We start from the raw sequence: 25,485 nt of genomic DNA, 5'->3' as shown, positions 1-25,485 counted from the left end.
AACGATTAGCGGTATTTTGTTCATCTTAACGTTCTGAGTTCAAATTCCAATGGTGTCGATTTTGCATATCATCCTTTCGGGATCGATAAAACAAGTACCATTTGTGCACTGAGGTCGATGTATTTGATAACCCACCCCCTTCAAAATTGTTTGCCTTGTGCCAAAATTTGAAACCATTATATAATAATCTTAATTCTTACAGTGTGTGTATGTGTGTGTATGAATTATGTTTTTGCTTTTTATGTTTTCGTTTTTCATTGTGTCTACGTCTTTTGGGATGTCCTGTACCCATATATGCATGTATATATTCATACATATGTAGGTATGTGCATATATGTATGTATATATGCGTATATTTATATATTACTAGCAGTATCGCCCGGCGTTGTCCGGGTTTGTAAGGGAAATAACTATATAAGCATTTTTAGAGAGTTACATTCCTTATAGATGCCAATTCGGGCTTTTTTAGCCATTTTTGTTTTGGTGTCTTCAAGCCGTGAAGTCGTTGTTTTAAAAGAACGCTGGTCTCCTTCACAACGCATTACGACGTTGATTTCTTTACACTCCCTTCCCCACAGCTTCACGAGGGAGGGAAGGGGGAGAAGCAAACAGGTGCAGCTGTGAGCGTGGACGCCAACTCCGCCGCCATCGACACACGATGCATTTTATGCATTAAAATGGAATAAAAAATGATGTTAAATTATTTTTAAAATCGTAGACTCATCGTTGACGCGCGCTAATAGTCAGACGGGCTCGATATGAATCACGACTATAAGATACTCGAATTTGGTTAAACTGCACCGCAAAATGTAGGAGGAGTTAGGAATCTAAATCGAAGGGGACAGACACTCACACAACTAGAGTTTTATATATATAGATTTATATTACTATATAATCGAACGCCACGCATCCTTTTCCAAGTAAGTTTTATCTTAATAATTACGATGCGCATTCTTATTTTATCTCTTCTCTGTCTATCTATATCCCTCTCTTGTTCTTCTTCCTTTCTGTGTTTCTCTCCCACCCTTTCCATATTCTTCTCCTCTCCCCTTCGCCGTTTTCTCTCTCTCTCTCTCTCTCTCTCTTTCTCACTCTTCCTCCTTGACTCTCTCGTTGCTCACACATGACGAAATGCCATCCATCTTTCTTTCTTCCACTTCCTTCCTAAAGACAAGACGTGCTTTTATCTGTCTCTTCTCAAAGTTCACTTTTCCAGCGTTCATAACTTCACATAATCTTGGCTTAGCAACCTTTACCGTTTGCTTTTACTGTTTTGTTTTCACTGTCATGTTTTTGTTACCACTTTCACCCTACGCAAAAAATCCCAAATTTTATTTAATTTGCTTTGCAGGAACGACTGTTTTAACGACATCGCATATTGTCTTTTCCTTCGAATGCGGAGTAGATAAAACAGGGGACAACTGATAAAGGGAATATTCTGTATCTTGCATGTCTTGTTTCTCTGTTTCTGTTTTTCAGTTTTCTATGTTTTTGTTTTTTATATTTTCGTTTCTCATTGTCTCTACGTTTTTTGGATGTCCTGTGCCCATATATGCATGTATATATACATATATATATGTAGATATATACATATGTGTATGTATATATGCATTTGTATTTTATATTATTTATATGATATATATATACAGAGAGATATGTATGATTGATTAATTGATTGATTCTAGTTTCAGCTCACGAACTGTGGGCATGCTGGGGCACCGCCATTTGGTGTTGCTACATGGTTTTACTTCACGAATGCTTTTTAGCAACTGCCATTTGGTGCATGAGAGAGTTCGCTGCAGCTGCCCTCATCTGCACCTCCTGCCGTGAAGTTGGTTCATCTGGGATACCTGACAAGAAGGGATCTAGTTTCATTTTAAAGACATCTGCATCCACCCCATGCAGGTCTCTTAGGTTCTTCGGGAGGATATTGAAGAGCTGTGGGCCTCGGAAGCCCAGGCTATCACAGTATCTTGTCCTACATCTTGATGGCAAATTATATATAATATATATATATATATATATATATATATATATATTATATATATATATAATGCATATATGTATAAGGTAATGCAACTAAAACAATTGTTGGATTTTAAGGTGTCATCTAAAATAAAGAAATGATTTTCTTCGTATATATTGATTGTTCCTAATACTGTGAATTTCTTAAATTCTACATATAGTCGGATTTCACTGAGATTTGTATTCTACGTACATTTCCTTGTAACTACTTGTTCGGAATATCAACTTATTCCTTTATACTGAGTGCTTAATTGATAACTGCCAAGAATTTTTATTGCAATACTTTACTAATGTTTGTGGGTGCGTGCGTTTGTGTGTGCGTGTGTGTGTGTGTGTGTGTGTGTCATTGTGTCTGTGTTTGTCATGCACTATTGCTTGACAACCGGTGCTAGTGTGTTTACGTACCCGTAACTTAGAATAAGCACCAAGCTAACAAAAAATTAGTAATTAGATCGTTTTGTTCGACTTAAGGCCATCAAGGATGTGCCCAAACATTGCTACAGTTAAATGACTTAAAGAAGTAAAAGAAAAAGAGGAGCTGGCCAGATTGGAGCAATCTCGAGTATAATCAGCCGAAATTGCAAAGATAATCTGGTATTCGACTGAGGAAAGAAAACTTCGAATGATCCATCCTTATTTTCTTTGTATCGTCTATCTGGATGTTTTGTTGTCCGATTTTTGTATCACCTAACTGTCCAGATGTTTTGCATTCATCCCCATTTTGTATTTTACATATACATATTCAAATATATAGCGGTCTCTTATATGTAAGTATACACATTTCTAAATCTTGTATGACTCTATGTCTTTTTACGCTTATTCGTTCATTACACTCTTCGTTCTTTCATTTCCTCTCTCTCACATTTCTTTGCTTTCTCTTCTTGCTCACTATTCCTCCACTTTTCACTTCACTGTGCCCCTGTATTTTTTCTCGCCCATCCTTAATTCTTCTGTCCCTCTGCCTCTACTTCTCTCTCTTCTCTTCCCACGTGACCGGCGTTCGGCCAAGCCTGATCTTTCTTTCTTCCTCCGGCCTTTTTCCGTACAAAATCGATATTCTTCCCTGTGCCAGTGAAATCCTTAATTTAATTCGTCCTTAGTCGAAATACACCTGTTGTTATGTCCTGTTATTATTTTTACTATATTTGAGTAACATTTGCCCTTTTCCGTCCTTGTTTTTGTCTATATATTCGCTGCTTTCTTCCAAGGAATCTAATGTCTGCCTTTATATCATCTATCTGTCTGAACGTTTTAATGCCCTTTATTGCGTTTTTGTTCCATATATATATATATATATATATGTGTGTGTGTGTGTACACGAATCTTATATGTATATCATTCTGTCTAAATAATGGAACTGCAGATACAATATCCCCGCATACCTCACGTCAATTTTCATTCCTCCACCTCACTCTCTATTTCATATCTTATCTAGAATAACTATTGCTTAACCATCCTCTCACACCGTCTCCGATGAAGGGATATATAAAATATCCCTGAAACAGCTGTATGACTTTCTATTCATAAATGTTCTGAAATCTTTCACACCATTGGATTTTTTATCTCATTCGTTAAATTATATATATATGTATATATATATATATATATATATATATATATATATATATATATATATGTGTGTGTGTGTGTGTGGTGTGTGTGTGTACATACACACAAAATTTTATTACATATATAGATAGATTGACAGATAGAAAGATTAAACAAAATTTAATCACCATAAGGTATGAACGGAGAAGATGGCTGTGTAATACCTGGGTGTGTGTTCATTAAATTGTTTACGGGTAAATCGGCCAGTATTAGAGGCACGTTGTCGATAACTCACAGCTACGAACCTTGTTCCTTTGAGAGTAGCAGTGCAAACACAACTAAAGGCATATATGAAAAACTTTTAGATCCATATAATTTCAAAAAAGAATAAGCTTTAGACAAAGTTATTCCACCCATGACCATCGTCTTAATAACAAAGGTTTAGTTTAACCAAATCTATATTAACTGGAGTGATATATCTGCTTTCTTTATGATGGTAGCGTGTGATTTCAGTGATAGAGTATTGTGAAATGCCAGCAGGTTGAACGACCGCAGATAGTCTTCATCGCCGGTGTTAAACCGAGCGATGCGATACAAATGTGTGTGTGAGTGTGTGTGTATGTATAATATATATTATATATATATACACATATATATATATGTGTGTATGTATATATATGTATATATATATATATATATATATATATATATATTATATATAATTTATGTATATATATATACATATATATATATGTGTCTGTATGTGCGGTGTGAGTATATGCTATCCATATAATAAATAAATAAATGCATATATATAACGTAGTACACACACACACACACACACACACACACACACACACACCACACACATATATATATATATATATATATATTATATAATATATATATATCTATATATATATATATGTGTGTGTGTGTGTGTGTGTGTGTATGTACGTGTAACTATTTCTATGCTTATTATTTTTGCTTTTATTAAAGGTTTTGGAAAGAAAATCATTTCATAAGAACCATTTTTGTATCCATTCACCCCTTCGTAACACACACAGACACAACTGCATAGCACCTTAATTCCCACCTCTATAACATATTCTTTTCATTAATCGCCATCTTGTCTTTTTCTTTATGTGCTTTCTTCGGGTAAAAACAAAAGAACATCATCCTTTCTTTCTTCATCCTGCTCGTAATTCTTCATATCTTGTGTTTTTCATCTTTCGTTGTTTTACTTTTCATTCTTTAAACCGACTGATTTATTTATCCGTTCTTAATAGTTGTTCCAATACCCGATATGGTCAAGAAATTGCAATCTTCCTGCTGAAATCGAAATAGTTATCAATATCATTTCATCTTTTATATTATTAACTGCGCGAAAAGATTATTTTGGTATTCGATAAATTCCACCTATATGGCACCATCAGCATGTATTCACTGGAATACCGCCAGCAACAAACCGCTAAGTTAAGATCGAAGAAACCAACACCGGGTGAAAAACTTTTGTAGGGAATATTAGACACAGACACACACACACACACACACACACACACACACACACACACACACACATATAATATATATATATATATATATATATGTATATATATACACAGACACACACACATATATATAAAACATTTTTTCCCTTTCGTTTTACAAAATCCACTCAAAAAGCTTTGATTGGCCCGGAGCTATGGTAAAAGGGTCCACACTATGGGGTTGATCCCACAACCATGTGGTTGGGAAGCACATGTCTTAACAAACACCCACGCTCACTAAATTTCGTACCTGTATAGGCCTCCCTTGATGTTAGGGAAGTGTATGTGGAGCTGATGTAGTATATATAGTCCAACTAAGTCAGTGTCCTGAGCTGAATCTGATGATCCCATGGTTATGTCAAATAGGTTGCTATGGTTATTGCTATAGTTATTGGCCCGGCACCAGTGTTTGTTTTCAATGAAATAAGGGTTTTGCGGGTTTTAAGTATTATGTTAATTTCTAGTGGGGTTAGATTAGTAAAGTTCCTAGCTAGAAGAAGAGTTTGATTAAGGAGTTTAGGATAAATAGAAGAGTAGTAATTATTTATGTCGAATTGAAGGAATATGAGTTTTTGATTTTTAGAAGATGGAACCATGTAATAACTTCACCAGTGTGGGACCATAGGTTAACGTTTAACTATCTTATTCTACCTCACCCAATTTCGAATCTATTGTAGCAGCCTCTAATAAACAAAAGCTCTCGCTTTACTATCAAAACTCATAACTACAACTTTAGTAATACGAGCACTCAACACACACACAGCTCCAGCACAGATACCCTTCCTTTAGACCATAACCACAACACAACCCATCCTGCTGACACTGCCCGGAACAACACCACAACCTCTAACACTCTTACAAATAGTACAATTAATAATCCACTTATAATATGTTTATAGCAGTGGAATAATTTCCTTTTGGATGAAGAAAGTAAACATTTCTAGTTTCGACTACGGATGATATATTATAATTTTGAGATGTATCGTCATAGTTGACTGAGTTTATATAAACATCGATTAATTGAATGTTTTGTTGGAGTGCGATATTAATTTGTTCCTTGCCACTATGACCTAAAGTGAAACACCGCTATGTGAATTTATACATCTGACATACAAATTACTGAATATTTGAAAGAATGTACATAGAATAGAGTACAACAATAACTGTTTAAGCTCATATTTTGTTTATCAAATTAGTTGTAGACGAAGTATGTTTCCTCAAACGTGGTTGGTCCCACTTTATATGTTTCGGTGTTGTTGACCTTCAATCTTAGTTTTTATCCCTCGACGCAGGAGAAAAACATTGATAGGCCATATTGTATATTTAAGACTCCATTAGTCATCGTGCAGTTCTTTACAGACAAGAGGAGTTTGATGGATAATTGGCTGCAATTTCAGCAGAACCTACTTTCATACAAAATGAAAAGAACAAAAAAAAAAGAAAGCACACGAGGTGTTGATAGTCTCATTATATTGGCTATTGAAATGCTTCAAATGGGCTGAGGCACGGGATATCTTGTTCAAATACATTATGGAATTCCTTCGACTTTGTGCTATATTTGACTGATTACACCAGAGGTGATTATAATCAACACGAACAACAACAACACCATAAATCGTATGGGAGTTTTTGATGATTGCCAGTTTTTTAAAGAATGATAGAAGCTGTACCGTTTCGAGTGTAGTGAGTAGTGAGAGACAGCAGAAATGACGAAAGACAACAACAACAACAAAAAAACACAGACGACAGTCTAGGATGGATGGGGAATGCAAGATGCAGAGTTGTTGTAGCCGACGTAGATGAGGTCGTTAGAGTTGCGAATCAAGAAGACGGGGGTGGGGAAGCAGTATGCCTTTAACGTAATAGTTGAACTCTGCTGGTAATCCGTTAATAACAAATGATTACATTTTATCTTACATGTCGTCTAGAATATGTATGCATGTAGCAACAACTCCACGTAGTTGTATGGAATTTGTGTGACAGATGCTGAGATATATCCTCAGTAGAATGTTATTGATCAATTGCATAGCCGTCTCCGTTGGGAATGGATGCAGTAACCTGCTTTCTGCAAACTGTAATCTATTTAAATCTAGAAAAAAATAGGATTGTTTAAAGCAATAGAGAATAGTTTTGGCTAAGAACTGTCGGCTAAGAACTTGTTGAAGTCAGTCAGTATAATAATTTCAAAACGATAAACTCCCTCACGTCCACCATTACACCAATTTAATAAGGGGCCAAGTCGAATAATATCTTGTGAGTGAAACAACACGGTAAACAGCATCAAAAGTAGAAAAACTTAGGAGATTTGGTGTTGAGGGGAATAGATTAATAAGTGGTCTTTGTTAATTATGTCTGTAACATTGTAGTGAAATTAAAGAATCTTATGTTTAAGGGGAAATGTATTTGAAGTGTTTACTGCATTCACTCTTCCAGAAAGGAATAAGTTATATATATTTTTTAGACTTGTTATAAGAACTGAGTAGATATCAGATAAAAATGTCCCCAGCTAAATCTGTCAAGTTTTCTTTTATCGCGTATAATGTATCTAGAACATTGTATCGTTCTTTTTGTAAAGACGCTGGTCTTCAATTGAAAATCTTCTGCTGTTTCTAGCAGACAGAATTTAGCAAACCGAAACCTCTTGATTTACTTGTGATTTGCAAGTAAGTAGGTGGCGTGAGAATTTATGGAATATTGGACTCTATCAACGTTGATGTACAGGAGATTATTGACCCCAGTTTGCAAAGCTGTTTTATTGCTTTTGGAATGATTGATTTAATGAAGGTGAAAATAAAATCATGGCTCATGTTTTATGTTTAATCTCTACGTTGAAACCTGTGGGAAAGATAAATAGAATTCAATTCTTTTAGATTTAGCCTCTCAAAACCTCTTTTTCTATGAGTCGAGCACAATTGAAGAATAAAATGATGTAAACCTATAAAATAACAGGGCAACGTATAGAGTAACTTTCTGACGAGTTAATCACAATTTTGGGACCCTTTTTTCTCACCGGTTCTTAAAAGAAATATTCTAAGCATACTTTCAGTTCAGTAGTGGTGTTACTGAATATTAGATGTGCTCAAGGGTTACACGCTGCGAAACTGTTATCTGTATCTTGGAAGTTTGTAAGAGCAGTTTCTTAAGAAACGACACCACCAGTGGTACAGATGAACCACGCTCTGCTTCACGTTGAGCGGTGTGCTAGACTAACAACCTAACCCCACAGAGTATTCAATATTTTTCTTCTATTTGTTATTTTCCAGCACTTTGCCCAATATCATTTTTGTATTGCTTCTAGGTTGTTTTTTTACCCGTCATTCCTTGTAATTTTACTTTATTACATATGTATTTGTGCACAGAGGATATTTCGCAACATATATATTATGCATGAGAGTACTCATGACTGAGTTAAAGGTGAACCTTCAAATAGTCGAAAACTCGGTTCGTTATCTGTCACTTATATGCACGTAATTCCAACAAGATGGAATATAAAGCGAAAACTTGGTAATATGGTGCAAAATAAAATACCTCGTGGTATTACTTCCGGTTCTCTTTCTTTCTAAGATTCTTTCGTTCTCGCTCTTCCCTCCGGATCGGTTGTGAAAATATCTAAAAATGGTTGAGCTCCACCAGGTTTTAATGTTAAAGATACGACGTATTATATAGCAACGTCAGTATTATGATTCACAGTTGAGAACCTAGTGCAAGGGAAAACACCTGATGAATACTTTCCTCTCTTATAGTTACTCCTCTTAAAAGCAGTAACATATACGATAAATTGACAAATATTTTGTTGAGTTTGAATTGTTGGTTTCCAGTTTTTCCATGGATTGATACAAGATCTCTAGGATATAAACATCATTCCCATCCCTTCATAACGTTTACCTTTTCAATGCTCGATAGAGTTACTGATCAAATTACTATTCAATATATAATTATATTTTCCTACCCTTAAATCCCTATCCTATCACTACATCACTGATGAAGTTGCAATAACACCGAAATGTCTCCGAGGCTGTCTTCTGTGATTGCCTTCATAAATAATTAAAGTATTGGCCAATAATTAATATTATTTTAATTCATTATATAATGACGTTTCCTCCGATGTTTCTTCTTGCACTTTCTGCATTACACATATTAACTTAGCCAATAGCTCAAATATCTACCCTATTAGAAACACACTTCTGTACCAGTCTGATCTTACTTGGAATAATTGGCTCGAATATCTCAAGACTTCAGTGAATATATATTAGTAAGATTATTAAAATTATAAGTCATGTAATTCAACTAGAATCTTAGAGTTTTAACTATGATTATTTTGTTTACACACACACACACACACACACACACACACACATATATATATATATATATTATATATATATATATATATATATAGAGAGAGAGAGAGAGAGAGGAGAGAGAGAGTATATGTTTATGACTTATAACAACTTTTTAAAAAATATATTAAATATATTTCATAATGTCGGTTAGTTTTAACTTAAGATAAATTTTCTGAAATAAAATTCTGTTATCTTTAATTAAAAACACCGTACCCAAATATTTTAACTACTATAAGCAGCGTTGAAGACATGCAATTAAAAATTATCTATCTGAATTATTCATAATTTAAGAAGTATGTAAATATTAATTAAATTAAGTATATTTTAGAATCTCGGACAATCTTAACGTTAAATAATATTCTGAGGTATTATTTGTGTCCTTTAATTATAAACGATGTACCTAGATCTTCTACCTTGGCATATGCAACGTTTAAGACTAACAAACATTATTCATCTGAATTATTCATAAACGATGTATTTAAATATCAGCTTCTAACATTTGTTTAATTTATCAAATCGTCATTTTGCGAGATATTGTTTTTTTAAGATAGCACTAATCTTATATATACATATACAGTTGTTGTTAAGAGATTATCAATTCGGGCAAAATACTTCATAAGCTCTCTGTTTGCACACCAGGCTAATAATATAGTTTAGATTAGCAAATTACTCCAAGTATTCTTATGGCAGGGTCCGGTGTTATAGTTTATCACCAATGTATGCTGTAAAAGCGTATTTGCCCTCAAGTATAACTGAATTTGACACAGAGTGTTATACAAGACAAGGTCTAATTAATGGTAATTACATAAAGGAAAAATATGTAATGACCATCATTTATATCCCTCTCTCTATATATATATAGCACTCAAGCATTTCCTCGACCTCCGACCCAACCCCCAACCCAATACTTCCACACTCGTTCGTCTGGCAAAACTCGTCCTCTCACTCAACAGCTTCTCGTACGCGGGCGATTTCTACCAGCAGTTCTCGGGAATGGCCATGGGAACAAGAATGAGCCCCAACTATACGAACCTGTTCGTTGGCTACGTTGAGGCCCAAATATTCTCAAGTTTCACAGGTCCCACTCCCGAACTATATGGCCATTATATTGACGACTGTATCGGTGCAACCTCACTCTCCCGCGAACATCTAGACTCCTTCCTCTCTGTTATCAAATTTTTCCATCCTTCCCTCCACTTCTGCACTATGTCTGACACCTCTGTCTCTTTTCTTGACATTTCGGTCAGTATTCATCATTCCACGCTTACCACCTCCATCCACTACAAACACACAGACTCACACTCATACCTCAACATCTCCTCCTCCCATCCTAAACACACTAAGCTTTCCATCCCCTTTTCCAAATTCCTCCGTCTACGCATGCTCTGTAGTAACCACCATGACTCGCCACTTCATCGAACGTGGATATCCCATCACCACTATCCACACCACCCTTGCCAGAGCACGTTCCATGGACCGTGCATCTGCTCTCTTCCCCCCGAACCCGCCCTGCAGTCTTTCGCCTCCCTTTTCACCTCACCCACCACCCCACTACCCTACCTCTCCAACGTACCTTCTTCCGAGCTTTCTGGCATCTCCAGTCCGACCTGTCCACTTCACACATCTTCCCTAACTGATCCCCCCTCCTTCAAACGAGCCCACAACCTACGAAACCACTTGGTTCACAGTTTCTTCTCTAACCCAACCTCCCAACCTGGCTCGTTTCCCTGCTCCCGTCTATGCTGCCGCACTTGCCCTTACCTCCCCAACACCACCCTCCTCACCGGCACCTATCACCGACCCTATCACATCACCGACTCCTTCATCTGCACTTCTACCAATATTATCAATTGCATCTCTTGCTCTCTGTACCATTCTCTGTACAAACAGGACGCCACTTGGCTGACCGGTTCGCGGAACAGATCCGAGATATCCGTCTCGGCAATGACACCCCGGTCTCACGGCATTTCCGCTCTACCAGTCACTCTTTGCAACACCTGTCTCTGTTCGGATTGTCCTTGCACAGAGGCCATCCGGACTCCTGTTTGTGCCGTGAACAGGGATTAATTTTCTCTCTTCGCTCCTTTGTGTCACATGGTCTCAACTCTCCTCCCCTTACCTCTCTCTCCATCCCTCCTACTTCCTCCCACCCAACTCTCCTCTCTTACTCCAACTCCTACTTCTCTTCACTCCAACTCACTTTCTCACTTCTCTCTTTCTCTCTTCTCTCTTACTCTCTTTCTCTCTTGTCTCACACCCACCTTCCCCTTGCCCTTCCCCTTCATCGTGAACCCTCCCCCAGAAGCCCACTCTACCCCTACACATTCCTACCCCAACTTCCCTATCCTTCCCATCCCTCGCCATCTCATCCGTTTCACCCTCTCCCACATACCCCAACTCTACCCTCAACACTCTGGCTATCCACATAGCCCAACTCTACTACAACCCACAGCCTAACTCATACCCCACCCGTGCTTCCACCACTCCCACTTCCTCTACCTCCCAATAACATCACACCACACCACATTACACTATACCACACAACACATCACATCACAATACACCACCACTCATTCACCAGCACTGACCGATTCCCATCCCCACATTTTCACACCCATACATACACAAACGCACACGTGAAGATCACCAGCCCGCTTTCACACGCACATACGTACTCTCTTACACATACGCGCACCTTCGTTTTGGGATCACTACTACTTTGTTATCTCCCCTACTGCTAAGCTCTCGTGTGTGGGTCTTCTGTCCGGCATTCGCCATGATAGATCGGTAGCCATTACACACATTTTTTTCACTCCTTGTTTCTCTCCTTGTCTCTTTCTGTGTTCCTTTCTGTGGAAGAGCGTAGGCTCGAAACGTTAAAGAATTTTTCAATTCCCGAGCGTTATACTGATGTATCTGTTTGTTTTCTACACCACCTATCTTCGTCTTTTGTTTTTTTGTGAATTCTTCCAATATAAATATATATATATATATATATATATATATATATATATTATATATATATATATATATGTACGTATGTATGTACATATATATATATATATTATATATATATATATGTATGTATGTATGTATGTATGTATATATATATATATATTATATATATATATATATATATATGTAATATATATATATATATATACATACATACATACATACATACAAACATACATACATACATGCATACATACATACATACATACATACATACATACATACATACGTACATACATACATACATACATACATACATACATACATACATACATACATACATACATATATATATATACTTTATACAAGATAAGGGGAAAAGAAGAAAAATTCTAATGCCAAATATGCCGAAACAAAAAATTGTCGATAACCATTATAATTTATGCCTCTCGAAACAAACCGATAAAAATCTCTAAAAAATTCGTTATTACCGTATTGGTCCAATTTCGGGGTTAATTCATAAAAAAATTTTCCCCTCCTTGGCGGCAAATACGCGAAATATAAGTGAAATACTTACTCATACCCAAACTTACTTATACTTAAGTATGAGTAAGTATTTCACTTATATCTCGCGTATTTGCCGCTGAAGAGGGGAAAATTTTCTTATGAATTAACCCCGAAATTGGACCAATACGGTAATAACGCATTTTTTAGAGATTTCTATCGGTTTGTTTCGAGACGCATAAATTATAATGGTTATCGACAATTTTTTGTTTCAGCATATTTGGCATTAGAATTTTTCTTCTGCCCTTATCTTGTAAATTATTTATAAATTTAACCTTTAAAGGCATTTTTTGATATGCTGGCCATTGATAATATTTTTTTCCCGAAAAATTTTTATCCTATATCAATTATATATATATATATATATACAAATACAGAATGAGATAACAAAGCCAAGGTTGTGGGGAGTTTGCAGGACATTATTAAGAAATAGTCTTACAGCTGTTTCTGTGTTATTATGGATACCCCTTCATTATCAATATCTTTATATATCTTATTTCTACTTTCATTCTCTTGTTTCCCTCTACATTCTCTATCTCCTCCTTTTCAATGATAATTCGAAATCAAATATTTCTCACGCCATCTCTGATGAACGGATATCCATAATATCCCAGAAACATCTGTAAGACTATTTCATTATAAATATCCTGAAAACTCCTCACAGCTTTGGCTTTGTTATGTCATTTTGTCTAATATATATGTGAATGCTAATACAAGACCCAGATTAGACTCCTCCCTCGTACCATTATCGAACCAAGAGTTTAACTACGGTCTGTCCATAGCACTTACTTAGCGTTACCTGACACTTTTCGGGTCTTCTAGATAGCAATGCCACTTGTGTATATATGAATATATATATATATATATATATATGCATGTATGTATGTATGTATGTGTGTATGTGTGTGTATGTGTGTGTGTGTAGTCAAATAAGTATCAGGATGTCAAGAATTAATTCAATACGACCGTTTCAAGCAGCTCCCTTTATATGAACAGTGCAATCATTACATCATTTTAAATACACTGCCGTCTTCAGTCGCAATAAATAAGGATTTTCAACAAAGTATATTAATATAATTTTTCTCAAGTATTTTATCAGACCTAGAAGATGAAAAATTTCATATTGCCACTACTGCAGGAAGAATAAGCTACGTGAAGAACAACTGTAATTTTGCAGTGGCGTGGAATGGAACAGTGTGTGGGGTCATAGGTTTGTAAATCATTTCTAATTTCTCTTATCAACCTTCTTATCACCAACAGAAGATCTAAGGTTCGTAGACTGTTTATTGAGAATATTGAGCATTGCAAGATGACAGTTCAGAACTGGCTGCTGGTCATAGACGGATATTACTAGGCGCCCCGCTATTTCTTAATTTCTTACTGCCATTTGTACCAATCACCAAAAAAAGAAACTTTAGAAGGAGTCAATTAAATCCTTATAAATGCCCTCAAAGAGGTATTTATACGCACAAACACATACACATATACATGGGTTGGACAAAATAATGGAAACACCTAGCATCATAATTTTGATATATCTATAAAACCGTCAAAAGCTTGTTATTTTTATGTTTCCCGATTTATTATTAATATTGGTTAATATGTTTTGCTAAAATTGCTATTTCTTTTCGGATATCATCAGAAGAAGGTAATTAAAATTCATTAAAATGACAAATCTATCGGATTTTCAAAGAGGTCAAATTGTTGGTGCCAGTATGGCAGGTACTAACGTAGCGAAAACAGGCGAAATATTTGGTGTATCAAGAAGTACTGCCATGAAAGTAACGACAGCCTTTGAGAAAGAGGGGAAAACCTTCTCGTCGAAACAAAACTCCGGAAGAAAACCAAAACTTTCAGGTAGGGATCATCGGACTCTTACGCCAATTGTTAAAAAGAATCACAAAAGTACAGCCCCCCACCCCCAAATTACTGCAGAGTTTAATGACCACCTAAAGAACCCGGTTCCCACAAAAACTGTGCCAGGAGCTGCACAAAGCCGGATTCCCCGAGAAGGCTGCAATCAGAAAACCGCTACTTTCAAAAACAAATTTTGCAAAGCATTTAGAGTGGAGTAAAAACCTACAGAATTGGTCCGTAGGGCAGTAGAAGAATGTTATTTTCACGGACGAGTTATCCTTTATCACCGGCTGAGTATATATGTGGAGACAGTCAAAAGTAGCATTTGACCCAGACTGCCTTCTTCCAACTGTTAAACATGGAGGAGTATCTGTGATGTTCTGGGGGTCTATATCATGGAAATCCACAAGCCCAATGGTTTCCCTTCATAACAGAATTAATAATCAAGACTAATTAAGCATTTTATCTGATCAAATTCATCCTATGGTCGCGGAACTGTTTCCGGAGGGAAACGCAATCTTTCGGGATGATAATGGACCAATTCACACAGCTAAAGTTATTACTGAATGGCATGAGGAACATTCTAGTGAAGTTGAACATCTCATCTGTCCACCACAGTCTCCAGATCTCAATATTATTGAACATTTATGATGCATTTTAGAAAAACAAGTAAGCAGTCGATATCCTCCTCCATCATCACTACAAGAACTGGAGACTATTTTAGCTGAAGAATAGACAAAAATTAATAATTCAAACTTTGTACGAGTCCACACTTTGTAGAATTCAAGCTGTAATTACTACCAAAGGCGGTCCTACCCATATTAAAATAAATTTGTTTGAAATTTTAAGGTGTTTCCACACGCACGCACACACACTTATATATTTTTTTCGTATTCACCGTTAGCATTACAATAACTATTCTTTTAAGATTCAAGGTTTAATGGTTCGCTCAAATTCAACATTATATTTCTAAGATAATTGTGATTTGTAAGATAACTGGGACTAGAAATTGGAAAGATGATTTTCATAAGAAATACCATCCAATGAGTGAATTCTTTGATATTTGTTCTGTATTCAATTCAGTTTAGACCGAAATCATTTAACCTAGATTTTTCGTCCAATATTTTTTTGTGTGTGTGTGTGTTTTATTGTATTTATATTTGTGTAACATTGTCTGTTTTTGTACACATTCAATGCTTTCTTCCAAGGAATCTAATGCCACCGACGAGCTGGCAGAAACGTTAGCACACTGGGCGAAATGCTTAGCAGTATTTCGTTTGCCGCTCCGTTCTGAGTTCAAATTCCGCCGAGGTCGACTTTGCCTTTCATCCTTTCGGGGTCGATTAAATAAATACCAGTTACGCACTGGGGTCGATGTAACCGATTTAGTCCCTTTGTCTGTCTTGATTTGTCCCCACTGTTTAGCCCCGTTTGGCAATAAAGAAATAAGAATCTAATGCTCTTAGCTTAGATTTGCCTTGGCGTTGGCCAGATTGGAGCAATCTTAAGAATAATCAACCGAAATTTCGAGGATAATCTTGTTCTTGACTGAAGATAGAAAACTTCGAATGACCCGTCCTTGTTTTCTTTGTATCGTCTATCTTTGATGTTTTGTTGTCCCTTTTTTATCACTTAGTTGTCCGGATGTTTTGCGTTCTTGTCCCATTGTGTATATATATATATATATATATATATATATATATATATATATATATATATATATATATATATATACATATATATACATATATATACATACAGAAAGAGAGTGTGAGAGAAACCTATTTTGGATTCGTTCCGATATAGGATTATTAAAATATGCTAAAAATTTTCATTTTAAAATTTATCATTAGAAGCTAAGACTGACCTATATTTCTAACCTGCTTCCTCAGTTTTTTCAAATATACTGCATTTGTAATTGTTTTTATCTATATACTTTTTCGCGTATTCGTCGTCAAAATGTCTTGCAATTATTCTCATAAAATACATCAACTTCGTTCTCTTAGCTCCCTGTCCGTTTATATATTTCTATTTCGCTATTACTGTTTCTACGTCCCACTTTTTTGTCTGGAATACTTTACGTTTATGAATAATTTCTATGACAGCAGGCTTCTACTATTGAAGTAAAGCTCCCACTGCTGTTGAAGATTTGATACATTTATCAGTCAACACAATATATCTAATGGCTGAGAAAAAAAAGATTTTTACTAATCACTACGTATTGTCTGGTATTGTGAAAATGAAACTCACAAATGTATTATAATTGGTAAAAACACAACAGTTGATTTCTTACCATAATAACAAAGCAAAGGTAACGCCCTCTCATTATTCAATGCTATATAGGCGCAGGAGTGGCTGTGTGGTAAGTGGCTTGCTTACCAACCACATGGTTCCGGGTTCAGTCCCACTGCGTGGCATCTTGGGCAAGTGTCTTCTGCTATAGCCCCGGGCCGACCAATGCCTTGTGAATGGATTTGGTAGACGGAAACTGAAAGAAGCCTGTCGTATATATGTATATATATATATACTATATATATATATATATATATATATATATATATATATATATATACTATATATGTATGTGTATGTGTTTGTGTGTCTGTGTTTGTCCCCCTAGCATTGCTTGACAACCGATGCTGGTGTGTTTACGTCCCCGTCAACTAGCGGTTCGGCAAAAGAGACCGATAGAATAAGTACTGGGCTTACAAAGAATAAGTCCCGGGGTCGATTTGCGCGACTAAAGGCGGTGCTCCAGCATGGCCGCAGTCAAATGACTGAAACAAGTAAAAGAGTAAAAGAGTATACTTATATAAATATATACTTATATATTCTATACTCTTTCTTAATGTATTACTTATTTATAATCAGTAAATTGTAGTATTTTGGTCATGAAAAATACGGCTCAGGTCAGCATTAAAGAATATAGCAATATATAGATACTAACGGTCAAATAAATCTCTTCGCTTTTATAGAATTAATGATATTAAGGAATTACTCTTTTATTTTTTCAGCTCAAAGGTTGTGACGATGCCTGTATTATCACCATTTCAATGGCCATTCTTTTGTGATTAGAATTTAGTGAAGGAGAGAGTTCAATATTGCTACCCTCTTTTGAGTTTCTTGCTGTGATGTAGTTTCATGTAAGAGCTTGAACAGCAGATGTTCAAGGTGTTTCTTGAAAACATCTATTCCTACTCCATGCAGATCTCTCTATTTTTGCTGCATCATGTTAGCGCAAGCTAGCTGACAGAGGAAGGCTGGGAATTTTCCTGCATTATATTGCATGTTGTTTTCTTCATCCCATCTATATATGGTATCTAGATCCTCCAGCAGAAGATTAACATCGAAACCTTCCAGAGTGATTTTTGTGATTAGTTTTCGGTGAGGTATTGAGTTGAATATTGATTCTCTCTTTTTGTATTGATGTAGGTAGATCTTAGAGAGCAGATAACAACTTATTTGTTTCATGAGAAAACTTACCCCTACTCCATGTAGATCTCTCTGGTGACTCGGCAAAGTAGCTGTGAGCCTTTGAATCCTCGTATATTCCTAACTATAGATGGGATAGGTGGAACCTTTGAAATAGTGCAGTGTCATCCAGTTTGAGGGCCGGTATAACACTCGATTACAAAAATTGGTGTCAATCCCTCTAGAATTTTCCATATATATTTTATCACCGCACATCTTTCTTGATTTCGCTTCAGAGAGTAGAGTTGTACTGCTCTCAATAACTCCCTGTAACTCAGTTGTTCTATTGAGGCAATCTTTCTGGTGTAGCACCGCTGAACTGTTTCAAGTTCCAGTATCAGTTTGACTCTGTGAGATGGCCACAAGTGAGAGTAGTAGAACAGGCGACTAGGGACAAATATTCTCCATAGTACTAGCTTATTTTTCTGGTTCCTTGTTCTGAAAGTTCTCAGAATCCATCTGACCATTTGCTGCAAATTGCCACAATCTCGATGAAATATGTACATGATATGTTGTTCATATCAATACCCAGATCAAACACCATACTTGACTCTAGAATTGCCGCTCCTTTTGGTCTAAAGTATCCTTGTTGCGGCATGATAGTACTTCCAGTGTCTAACTTCATTTATACTCTTATATTTTTAATTTTCACATTTAGGAATTTTCTCTTTCTTACGTTACCATTTTCTTTCGGCGACATCTTGCTCATTCTTTTTTCTTTGTTCCAACGTTTTGTCATCTTGGTTTTACAGTGCGCTTTACATGTCTACTTTTTCCACAACGTAAATTAAATGCGCAGTTTTGTCTTAGGTGTCACCCTCCACATGCAAAACTTGGGTTTGTTTTGGGATTTTAATCCTGTTTGTATTGTATTTTAATACACACTTGGTTTCTATTTTCCGAGGCACTTGTTTCACTTGGGAGCAATCATTATGTTCAATTTCCTCCCTGTGTCATATCTTAATTTTACTGTTCTTTTATACTCTTCCGACACTAGTTGTAAGTCACAACTTGGTTTTGTTCCAGCTTAGCGAAAATTCTTGTTCTTACTTCTGCGTCTTTTTCTGCAGTTAGTAAATCTCAGGCACATGAAAATGTATGGCGTTAATTCGTCCAGTTTGAACATTTCACATTTTCTGTTAACTCTGCCAACATATGTGATGTAGTAACCCTCGTTGTTCTTTTCAAGGTCCAAACAGTTGCAATCTGTATTGAACTGCGAGGCTAAAATTTTTACACAATATGTCTAATGTATTTTTAAGGTTTATCAGAAGGCTTTTTCGTAAGTGCATAAATGCTGTAACCCTCATGTGTTCCTGCTGCCAATTTTCTTAAAGCTAGACGTGTTTTTATATCATCGTCCCAATATTTGCACTCTTCATTGAAGATATGTTCGTATCTTCTATAGGTAACTCCTTCGTCTGGTTAATACTTAAATTCCGTTATTGAGTTTGCAAAATAATCTGGCGAGAACATCTTTTCAGCATTTTTTCACGACTTGCTATTAATTAATTGTAGCATTTGATGTTTTAATAGTAATTGTTGTGATTGTCATTTCAGTCGTTGTTGCCGCTCTTGCTACTCGAGCAAACCGGCCAGGAATTCTTCCATAATATCACTATTATTTATCCTGAATTCAGTGAGGACTCCTTGTTTGTAAAAAATATAACCACAGACAACAACCTCCACTAGACCCAAGAGACAAAATCTTACCTTGCAACAGCTTCTTTTTGGTAGACTAAACACTGCCGGCTATCGTCTTCAGTGCACACCATAATGACATACGCGTACAATGACAACAAAGACTCATGGTAAGTCTCAAAGACTATTGTGTTGGTAAGCAAAGCTCCTTACCACACAGCTACTCCCGCGCCTATAAAACAACCGTTTTTTAAAGACGTGTTACACTTGCTCTCCAGTAACAAGATGGTGTTTTGCACTTTTTCTTAATTGACTTTGTATGTTGTTTTAGCAACCAATCGCAGTTCTATAAAATTAACATTACCTGGCAGTACAAATGTCTTTCAAGAATAAAGTTTGATTTTCTTCCAAGAACTTCTACATGCTTTTACTAATAATGCAATGGTAATAAACTGTAAGCTAGCTGCACCATGGTTTCTATACTGTCACTGGCTTCTGTGTGTGTAGGGAGGGTTAAAAACAGTTACCATTCCGCAGAACAGTTTGAGTTCTCTTTTTTTTTAAAATATGTGAGACTTTTGTATCATCTGCATAACTTGTGATCGTGGCTCTCTGTGTGGCTGAGGCCATGTCTGAGAGAGCCATTATAAACAGTGGTGGTCCCAAAACAGTACCTTGCGGAATACCGCTCAATATGTGCGTGCCACTGGCTACTACCACCTGACTTCTATCCTTCAAAAAGTCATGAAGCCATTCTCCCAATTTTCCAACTATGCCAAGATCACGCAGTTTGTGACATATCATTCCATGATCGACTTTATCAAAGGCCTTTGCAAAGTCAAGGTATATCACTTCCATATTTGAGTGATTGAGCAGCTGTTTCAGCACCCAGCCATAGTGTTGTAACAGCTGAGTTAGCTTCTTCCTGGTCGGAAACCATGTTGGGTGTCAGACAGCAAGTCATTTTCTTCAAGGAAGGCGATTAGTTTTCTTCTGACTATTCGTTCCATGACTTTGTTGATGTGTGGTGTCAGAGAGATAGGTCTGTAGTTCTTGGCCTCTGCTCTGCTACCTCCTTTATGAATAGGACGTATTTTACCCTCCTTCAGTTTTCTTGGAAGTTTGCCAGTTGCAAGGAAGCTCTGAAAGAGGAACTGCAGTGTCTTGCTAGGACTCGCTTACATACTTTTAGAAGGATTGCTGGGAATCCATTAGGCCCAGTAGCTGAGTTTGGGTTCATTTCATTTATAGCCCTTATTACATCGTCTTCCTTAAAATTGATCTAATCAATCATCATTGCCTCTGTTTTTATATCTGCAGTGGTAAAGAAGTCAGTTGGATTGCTGACTTGAAAGTGCCCTTAGGGGTGGAGCGAAAATACTTTTGAATTGCTCATTTAGTATTACACTTATCCTCATTGGATTTCCTGTGAGTGTACCATCTTTTTAGAGGAGTGGCCCTATCCTGCAGTGCACCGAAGCTGTTCCTTTGGCAAACTTGTAGAAAGCTCTGGGGTTAGATTTTATATTGTCTGTAGCCCAGGCTTCTTTGTCTCCTCTTTCTTTTTCATGGGAGAGTTGCAGACATTTATTAATTTCCACTAGTTGTATTTTCATGCGGGACTTTTCACTGCTTTCAGTTTGTTTGTTTAGGCGATTTGAAACTTTTGTACGCCTTCTCATAAGAATTTTCCTCTCCCTCGGTATTTTGTTCTTGTGTACAGTGGCCTTTCTCTCCGGGACACATTTGTAGCATATGGCTTGCATTACAGGCATGAATTGTTGAAGATACATGTCGATGTTCGGGGAAGAGAGACATTTAGGCCAGTTTTGTTTGAGGATCTCTTTCTCAATTTGTTTCCAGTTTGCCATATGGAAGTTCAAGCTGGAAAGAATCTGAGAGTTTCTTGTAGGCTGCATATCCATGCTTTCCTTTGGTCCGTACATGGTCAGCTCTACCATGTTGTGATCCGAAAGTAGCGTCGGTGTCACTTTCACATTATGGATGAAATCCATATTATTTGTGAAGCAGAGATCCAGTATGTTACCTTGGTTGGAGTACTATTTGATCCATGTGCAAAGTGTTGATGAGGTTCAGGAGGGACTTCGCCCGTCCTTGTTCGCATCGTGTCATTCCTGGGAGAGAAAGGCCTTCGTGCCTTCTGACATTGGGCAGATTGAAGTCTCCCATAAGAAGTACACTTATGTGTTGTTCTAATGTGACTATAACTTCTATTTTTGTAAGGCAGTCTTCAAACTTGCCTACATGATTTGGATAAGTAGCACATATAACTGCACCGAGCTGCCTTATATGTACAATTAGTGTGTCACATACTGAATTTGAGTGTGACAAAAGGACCTGGCGCGTGAGGTCTTCGCGGATGTACATATCAACTCCACCATGACTCCTTTCTTTCCTGCCGGTCCATAATACAACATGCTGTGATATGTGTATTTCCGCATTTGCTATATCTGGTTGCAGGTATGTTTCCGTAAGTGCTATACATAAGGCTTGATTGCATGCAACAAGGTCTCTCAAGAAAGGGCTTTTTGTCCTGTTACTGAGTGTTAGCAGTCCTTTGATGTTCAGTAAGAGCACCGATGTGATGTGTTTGTTGTTGCCAGTGGTGCCCACCTTGGGTCTACTTGCTTTGGTAGTCTTGTGTATTTTGGATAGTCCCATCTGTGAGATTGATGGAGCTAGGTCAGCTGCTGTACAATCTTTTGTGCCATGCTCAAAAAAGCTTGTTGTTCAGCAGCTGCCCTTTCAATAACATGATGGGTTTGATTTGTAGCACACACTACATCTGCGTACCTCCGTTTTGGGGCAGGGGGTTCGTAGTCCTTTCCTTTTGGCAGGTGGTTTCCACCCTGTTTCATGTTTATGTGGCAGGGTCCTTGGTGTGCAAAACAGCAGCCTGCACCTACATCTCCATTCTAGCAGACACCTTTCAGGTAGAATTTGCATATTCGTGTGTGCTGTCTCTTTTTATCCTTTCTGTTATATGGATAGTCAGGTTTGCTTCTTTCCTTGGCTGTTTCATCTTTTGTTTTTGTTTTAGTTTTTCCTTCTTTTAGTGTCTCCATGGTTTTTCGTTTAGATGCTGGTAGGGGCACTTGCACTTGGGTTTACTTTCCGAGCATGAAATTATATCAAGGGAGATCGGGCTAAAACGACCCTTCTCCGGCATGTGTGAAGTGCTGATACCTTCATCAACTACCAAAAACTCCAACTAAAATATACACGTGGTTGAAAGCGGGCTTGTGAGAGAAAATTAAAAAGACCTCACGTTAATTGGGAAATGGTTCATGTATGTATATGTTCGTTTTGTGGCTTGTGTTGTTTCAGTCAATAAACAGCGGCTATACTGGAGCACTACCTTATGTTTGTCTTCCCTTTCTTCGTTATCTACATTACTATATTTTAAACTTTGCCTTAATTTTTACGGATGGAATTTACTGATCTCCCTGTGTAATTGGCTCTTCCCGTATTTTGGTTACAATTTCCACTAATGATATCTTGAATGTTTTAATAGAAATCCCTTATATGTATCTTCTTCCTTAGGCAGACAGTTGAATACTTGAGAGCCTCGAAATATCAGACAGTTGTAGTTTAGTGTCGTTCTCATGATTTCGAAGGTGGTATATGTGAGGTCTGGCAGTATCAGCCAGTCTTAAAGTTTTCATTAATATCGACGTTTGGAGCATGACCTCAAGGATCTTCAGTACATTAATAACGCCATGTCTCTCTCTCGCTCTCTTTCTCTCTCTCTCTCTCTCTCTCTCTCTCTCTCTCTCTCCCTCTCTCTCTCATAACATCATTCAAAGGATATGAGACGTAGATATTTGAGACTTTCCTAGTAATTAAGTCTTTTAGCCGAAATTATTTTACTTGTGAACGTGTTATGAAACCTTTCATTTTCTCCTATGCTACCGAGTGTGTTTGCAGACCAAGGCTGTGAGCAGAAGACTAGTCTACTCAAAACTAAGCTTTCCTTTAGATTCAGTATAACTTCTGATCCTCATGTTATGATTCTCAGGTTCCATTCCATGATGGAGGTTAGAGATGAAGTCCGAAATGGGTCCGATCACTCATTTGCTATGATTAATCATAAGTCCTGTATCTTATTTGGCCTTTCGATATTTGTGTTTTATAGTATCAAATAATCTGTACAATGCGCAGATGAAAAACATGACATTTCGTTGCATTGAATTTTATAATATTTATATCTTCCCATTTATAGATGGGGTTAAAAACCTCATTAAAAACAAATTTTGTAATTTATTGCGTTACTAAATTTTGAAATCTATTTTGTTTTCTTTTTTCTAGTTAATTTTAGTGAATCCAATGAATATATTGGTTTATTACCTATTACAAGAAGTATTGAATATTACATTTAATATTCAACTATAAGGTAATTGGATAAACCGGAGTTTATATATTTTTTTAAAGAAAATAAAAACAATAGAGATAAATAAATACTTTTTTATTAATTACAAAATTGGACATCATCTCTATACCAAAATTAGTATATAATTACAAATATGTATATATATATATATATATATATATATAATATATATAATATATATATATATACATATATATGTATATATATATATATTATATAGAAGGAGCTTCTACAGGACTAGAACTGTTTCATTCAAGAGAAATCTTCAGGAAGCTAGTTAACAAGAATTGTATTGGCATTTATACATTTAGGCAGGTTTAAAGGGGTGGTGGTGGTGGACTTTTTGGGGGTAGGCATAGCGCAAAATATCATACTTGGGGGAGTGGTCAAGGAGTCAGTGGTAAATTAGATAAAAGAATAAATAAAAAAATAAAAAAATATATATAAAAAAGAATAGAGTTTTACGTAAATAAGGAGATTCTCACTTATACCTATACACATATGTATACATATATACACACACATACACACACATATATATATATATACATACACTCACTCACATGCATACACGTATACACATGTATATATACACACACGACCAAACATACATATACACACAGAAAAATATATATACATACACACACATACACATACACGCATACACACACATCTCCACATACACACATGCACACACAGCACACTAGTCCCTATATACACATATATACACATACACACATATATATACATACACATACATATACATACATATATATATATATATATATATATATATATATATATATATACATATGTGTACCTATACATACCTACACATACACACATATATATACATACAAATACAGACCCATTCCCTAATTTTAATTTTATTATCTTCATTTATTACTTTTGTTATCTTTGACCGCTGGTCCCAAGCATCTAGGCTATGACAGCAAGTCCATTTATCTGTCTACTTGAAAACAAGCACTCATTCACGCACGCACACTCATTAGAACGTACACTCACTCATTCGTACACTCATACACATACACGCACGCACGCGTTATATTCATACATACATACATCTACATACATTCACGTATATACACATACGTACGCG

The 25,485-nt window shown here is 36.4% G+C and overlaps 1 long non-coding RNA gene across 1 annotated transcript in view; it reads left to right on the top strand.

Moving 5' to 3' along the window:
- The window catches only part of LOC118762288, a 28,386-nt gene extending 11,016 nt beyond the window's left edge, over nucleotides 1–17,370 (top strand). Inside the window, exons 2-3 of the long non-coding RNA XR_004998041.1 lie at nucleotides 2,477–2,484; nucleotides 17,341–17,370. This is a non-coding gene — a long non-coding RNA (uncharacterized LOC118762288). The remainder of the gene's footprint in view (nucleotides 1–2,476; nucleotides 2,485–17,340) is intronic.
- The last annotated feature ends 8,115 nt before the right edge of the window (nucleotides 17,371–25,485 follow it).

Source organism: Octopus sinensis, linkage group LG2, assembly GCF_006345805.1.
Source record: "Octopus sinensis linkage group LG2, ASM634580v1, whole genome shotgun sequence".
Lineage (NCBI taxonomy): Eukaryota > Metazoa > Mollusca > Cephalopoda > Octopoda > Octopodidae > Octopus > Octopus sinensis.
The sequence above is the reverse complement of the archived record's forward strand: the minus strand, read 5'-3'. Positions and strand labels throughout refer to the sequence as shown.